Consider the following 7,025-nt stretch of genomic DNA (forward strand, 5'->3'; position numbering starts at 1 on the left):
GATATCTTCCATTCTGAATGTCACAGAAACATGGAAGTTGGATTATATCATTCATACTGACAAGAAGCCTTTGGAATTCATCATTGGCAGCTGCCAAGCCACTCCCTAGCAACCATTGTCGAGCACCTTAGCAACCAAAATCCAAAGAGGGATATCTTCCATTCTGAATGTCACAGAGGAATGAGAGTTGGTTTATATCATTCATACTGACAAGCAGCCTTTGGGGTTTCATGATTGTCAGCTGCCAAGCCACTCCCTAGCAACCAAACAAAGTACCTTAGCAACCATTTTGCAAGACCTATTTCTCTGCACTAGAACATCGTATAGAGATGGGGTTTGGCTCTTTTGACTCATGCTAGCAAACAGGAATTCCAACATGCTACACATGCTAGCTGTGAATAGCTACATGCTAATAGCGATTAGGTAAGTGCTAAATTATGCCAAGAAAATGCTAAGAACTCCAATAGTAATCATCTGTGACAACTGCCAACCACATAGTTACACGATAGTAATCACCCAGAATACCATAGCAACCGCCTAGCAACGCCCTATCAACCACCCAGAATACCCTAGCAACCGCCTATAAACACCATAGCAACCACCCAGAATACCATAGTAACCGCCTAGCAACGCCCTAGCAACCACCTAGAATACCCTAGCAACCGCCTAGCAACACCATAGCAACCACCCAGAATACCCTAGCAACCACCTAGCAACTCCAAAGCAACCACCCAGAACACCCTAGCAACTGCCTAGCAACCGCCTAGCAACACCATAGCAACCACCCAGAACACCCTAGCAACCACCTAGCAAAGCCCTAGCAACCACACAGAACACCCTAGCAACACCATAGCAACCACCTGAACAACATGAATAAGCCATATCTCAGCACCAGAACATCGTACAGACATGTTTGTTGGCTTGTATGCAATCATGTACCACACTCTAGCAACCGAGTGGCGAGTTTTGCCACTGCAAGCACCACTTCACATTTTCTTCAGGAAATGTACAATCTAGTTATTATTATTATTAATGGTGCTTGCTGAAAGCAAGGCATCATTAGTGTTCTCTTGCATACTTATTATTATTCTTATTTTTATTCTGGACAAAGTTTGGCGCGTAACTCGTCCCGCACCGTTTGTCTCAGACCCCTGAGTGAGGTGTCAAATCGACCGGCTCATTGAGGAGAGGTGTGCTATGACTTTTATAAGCGATCGGGGGTGCGATGTTTGCCCCAGGGGCGAAAAAGCGGCCAAAAAAGTCCCATAGACTTAACATTGCGACAAACTTTGACGACTCCTAGCTCAGAGCGAGGATTTCACATAAACTTGTGATTTGCCACATTTGAAGAGGCTGACAGGCTCTGTAAGAACATACCTCACAATGGGGTAAAAGTTGTAGCCCTGGGGGGCAGAAGCTGCCCAAAGTTGCCCCATTGACTTACTATGGGGAAGGAACATCCTGTGAAACTCACATGCTTTTCCTACTATGGTAAATTGCATAGGGATTTTGTATTGAACATAGCTCCTGATCACAGTGTCATAGAGACAAGGGGGCGAGCTCATTTTACTCAGACGACCAATCAGTCTCTCAGGATCATTGTGAAGCTATCAAGCCACGCCCTAGCAACCATTTAGAGCCCCTTAGCAACAAGTTCCATAGACTTCCATTGAAAGAGTTCAAAGAGATATCTCCAGACTGAATTGTCATAGAAACATGGGGGTGGTCTCATTTGACTCGTGGCAGCAAACAGCCAATCATGAATCACCTCAACACTTCTTAGCCCCTCCCTAGCAACCATTGTCGAACACCTTAGCAACCAAAATCCAAAGAGGGATATCTTCCATTATGAATATCACAGAGGCATGGGAGTTGGTTTATATCATTCATAGTGACAAGAAGCTTTTGCAGTTTCAAAATTTGCATCTGCCAAGCCACTCTATAGCAACCAAACAGAGTACCTTAGCAACCAAAATCCAAAGAGGGATATCTGCCATTCTGAATGTCACAGAGAAATGGGAGATGGTTTATATCATTCATAGTGACAAGAAGCCTTTGGAATTGCATCATTGGCAACTGCCAAGCCACTCCCTAGCAACCAAACAGAGTACCCTAGCAACCGTCTAGCAAAACGAATATCTCTGTATCAGAACATCGTATAGAGATTGGAGTTGGTTTATATCATTCATACTGACAAGCAGCCTTTGAAGTTTCATGATTGGCAGCTGCCAAGCCACTCCCTAGCAACCAACAGAGTACCCTAGCAACCAAAATACAAAGAGGGATATCTTCCATTCTGAATGTCACAGAGGCATGGGAGTTGGTTTATATAATTCATAATGACAAGAAGCCTTTGCAGTTTCATCAGTGGCAGCTGCCAAGCCACTCCCTAGCAACCAAACAGAGTATCCTAGCAACCAAAATCCAAAGAGGGATATCTTCCATTCTGAATGTCACAGAGGCATGGGAGTTGGTTTATATCATTCATAGTGACAAGAAGCCTTTGGAATTGCATCATTGGCAGCTGCCAAGTAACTCCATAGCAACCAAACAGAGTACCCTAGCAACCAAAACCCAAAGAGGCATATCTTCCATTCTGAATGTCGCAGAGGCATGGGAGTTGGTTTATATCATTCATACTGACAAGCAGCCTTTGGAGTTTCATGATTGGCAGCTGACAAGCCACTCCCTAGCAACCAAACAGAGTACCCTAGCAACCAATATCCAAAGAGGGATATCTTCCATTCTGTATGTCGCAGAGGCATGAGAGTTGGATTATATCATTCATACTGACAAGCAGCCTTTGGAGTTTCATGATTGGCAGCTGCCACGCTACTCCCTAGCAACCAAACAGAGTACCCTAGCAACCGTTTAGCAAAACGTATATCTCTGCATCAGAACATCGTATAGAGATGGGAGTTGGTTTATATCATTCATACTGACAAGAAGCCTTTGCAGTTTCATCATCAGCAGCTGCCAAGCAACTCCATAGCAACCAAACAGAGTACCCTAGCAACCATTTTACAAGACCTACATCTCTGCATCAGAATATTGTATAGAGATGGGGGTTGGCTCATTAGTTTCAGTTGTAAAACAGTCTGTAAATATCACCATGGTAACTGTGTATTCACACCCTAGCAACCATTTAGAGCCACCTAGCAACCATATTGCAACATATAGAAGCCATATTTCAGCTCCACAACATCGTACAGACATGGTTGTTGGCTCGTATGCAATCATGTACAACACCCTAGCAACCGAGTGGAGAGTTTTGCCACTGCAAGCACCATTTCACATTTTCTTCAGGAAATGTACATTCTAGTTAGTGGTGCTTTTTTGAAAGCATCACTATTGTTATTGCTCATACTTATTATTCTTTTTATTATTATTCTTCCACACAAAAGTTTGGCGCGAAACTCGCCCCGCACCGTTTGTCACAGACCCCTGAGTGAAGTGTCAAATCGACCGGCTCATTGAGGAGAGGTGTGCTATGACTTTTCTAAGCGATCGGGTGTACGATGTTCGCACAGCGGACGAAAAAGCGGCCAAAAAAGTCCCCATTGACTTTACATTGGGCATTCTAAAAATATTTGAATCCCAACCGACGTTTTCACACACACACCACTCCAAAGGGCCTGACAGCCCTGCGTCTCTCCCTCTCTCTCTCCCTCAGAGGATTTATATTATCAAGCAGCCAATAAGTAATGGCCTAAAATCTTCATAGCCACACCCTAGCAACCAGTTTTAGCACCCTAGCAACCACTAAGAGCTCCCTAGCAACCACCCTAAACCAAAAAAAATTTTTTTTTACATTTTTTTGTATTTTTTAACGCAATATTACACTCGTGGCCTTGCGATATTGCTCCATGCTTGTGCCTATTCAGCCATAGGCACGAGGCCGCAGGCCGAGTGCCGTACTGAAGGCACTCGTTATTAAAGATTTTAATAACTCTATAAAAACTCCATAGTAACCATCTTTGACAACTACCAACCACCTAGTAACAAAATAGCAACTACCAAAAATACCTTAGCAACCATCCTGAACACCCTAGCAACGTCTAGAAACGCTCTAGTAGATCATAGAAACACCAAGGTGGTCTCGTTTCACTCAGGGCATCAAATGGCCAATCATGAATCACCTCAACACTTCCTAGCCCCTCCCTAGCAACCATTGTCGAGCACCTTAGCAACCAAAATCCTAGAGGGATATCTTCTATTCTGAATGTCACAGAGGCATGGAAGTTGGTTTATATCATTCATAGTAACAAAAAGCCTTTGCAGTTTCATCAATGGCAGCTGTCAAGCAACTCCATAGCAACCAAACAGATTACCCTAGCAACCAAAATTCAAAGAGGGATATCTTCCATTCTGAATGTCACAGAGGCATGGGAGTTTGTTTATGTCATTCATACTGAAAAGCAGCCTTTGGAGTTCATCATTAGCAGCTGCCAAGCCACTCCATAGCAACCAAACAGAGTACCCTAGCAACTATTTAGCAAGGCCTATATCTCTGTATCAGAGCATCGTATAGAGATGGGGGAAGGTTTATATAATTCAATATTGACAAGAAGCCTTTGGAGTTTCATGATTGGCAGCTGCCAAGCCACTCCCTAGCAACCAAACAGAGTACCCTAGTAACCAAAATCCAAAGAGGGATATCTTCCATTCTGAAAGTCACACAGGCATGGGAGTTGGTTTATATCATTCATAATGACAAGCAGCCTTTGGAGTTTTATGATTGGCACCTGCCAAGTCACTCCCTTGCAACCAAACAGAGGACCCTAGCAACCAAATTCCAAAGAGGGATATCTTCCATTCTGAATGTCACAGAGGCATGGGAGTTGGTTTAAATCATTTATACTGACAATCAGCCTTTGGAGTTTCATCATTGGCACCTGCCAAGTCACTCCCTGGCAACCAAACAGAGGACCCTAGCAACCGTTTATCATGACCCATGTCTCTGCATCAGAACATCACATAGAGATGGGGGTTGGCTCTTTTGTTTTGGTTGGGAAACTGTCTGTAACTATCACCATGGTAACTGATTTCACACCCTAGCAACCGTTTAGAGCCACCTAGCAACCATATTGCAACATATAGAAGCCATATTTCAGCTCCACAACATTGTACAGACATGGTTGTTGGCTCGAATGCAATCATGTACAACACCCTAGCAACCAAGTGGAGAGTTTTGCCACTGCAAGCACCACTTCACATTTTCTTCAGGAAATGTACATTCTAGTTAGTGGTGCTTTTTTAAAAGCATCACTATTGTTATTGCTCATACTTATTAGTGGTGCTTGCTGAAAGCAAGGCATCACTATTGTTATTGCTCATACTTATTATTCTTCTTCTTATTATTATTATTATTATTATTATTCTGGACAAAGTTTGGCGCGTAATGCGCCCCGCACCGTTTGTCACAGACCCCTGAGTAAAGTGTCAAATCGACCGGCTCATTGAGGAGAGGTGTGCTATGACTTTTCTAAGCGATCGGGTGTATGATGTTCGCACAGCGGACGAAAAAGCGGCCAAAAAAGTCCCCATTGACTTTACATTGGGAGTTCTAAAAATATTTGAATCCCAACTGCCGTTTTCACACACACAGACTCCAAAGGGCCTGACAGCCCTGCGTCTCTCCCTCTCTCTCTCCCTCAGAGGATTTATATTATCAAGCAGCCAATAAGTAATGGCCTAAAATCTTCATAGCCACACCCTAGCAACCAGTTTTAGCACCCTAGCAACCACTAAGAGCTCCCTAGCAACCACCCTAAACCAAAAAAAAAATTGTTTTTAATTTTTTTGTATTTTTTAAAGCAATATTACACTCGTGGCCTTGCGATATTGCTCCATGCTTGTGCCTATTCGGCCATAGGCACGAGGCCGCAGGCCGAGTGCCGTACTGAAGGCACTCGTTATTAAAGATTTTAATAACTCTATAAAAACTCCATAGTAACCATCTTTGACAACTACCAACCACCTAGTAACACCATAGCAACTAAAAAAAATACCTTAGCAACCATCCTGAAAACCCTAGCAACGTCTAGAAACGCTCTAGTAACCACCAAAAATACCGTAGCAACCACCCAGAACACCCTAGCAACTGTCTAGCAACCCCCAGAACACCTAGCAACTGCCTAGCAACCACCCAGAACACCCTAGCAACTGCCTAGCAACGCCCTAGCATCCACCCAATATACCATAGCAACTGCCTAGCAACACCATAGCAACCACCCAGAACACCCTAGTAACCACCTAGCAACGCCCTAGCAACCGCCTAGCAACGCCCTAGCAACCACCCAGAACACCCTAGTAACTGCCTAGCAACGCCCTAGCAACCACCAAGAATACCCTAGCAACCGCCTAGCAACCACCCAGAATACCCTAGCAACGCCATAGCAACCACCCAGAATACCCTAGCAACCACCCAGAACACCCTAGCAACTGCCTAGCAACGCCCTAGCAACCACCTAGAACACAATAGCAACACCATAGCAACCACTCAGAATACCCTAGCAACCGCCTAGCAACCACCCAGAACACCCTAGCAACTGCCGATCAACGCCCTAGCAACCACCCAGAATACCCTAGCAACCGCCTAGGAACACCATAGCATCCACCCAGAATACCCTAGTAACTGCCTAGCAACACCCTAGCAACCCCCAGAATACCCTAGCAACCACCTCGCAACACCATAGCAACCACCAAGAATACCCTAGCAACCACCTAGCAACACCATAGCAACCAAACAGAGTACCCTAGCAACCAAAACCCAAAGAGGCATATCTTCCATTCTGAATGTCGCAGAGGCATGGGAGTTGGTTTATATCATTCATACTGACAAGCAGCCTTTGGAGTTTCATGATTGGCAGCTGACAAGCCACTCCCTAGCAACCAAACAGAGTACCCTAGCAACCAATATCCAAAGAGGGATATCTTCCATTCTGTATGTCGCAGAGGCATGAGAGTTGGATTATATCATTCATACTGACAAGCAGCCTTTGGAGTTTCATGATTGGCAGCTG

Source organism: Scardinius erythrophthalmus, assembly GCF_964197995.2.
Source record: "Scardinius erythrophthalmus genome assembly, chromosome: 2".
NCBI lineage: Eukaryota > Metazoa > Chordata > Actinopteri > Cypriniformes > Leuciscidae > Scardinius > Scardinius erythrophthalmus.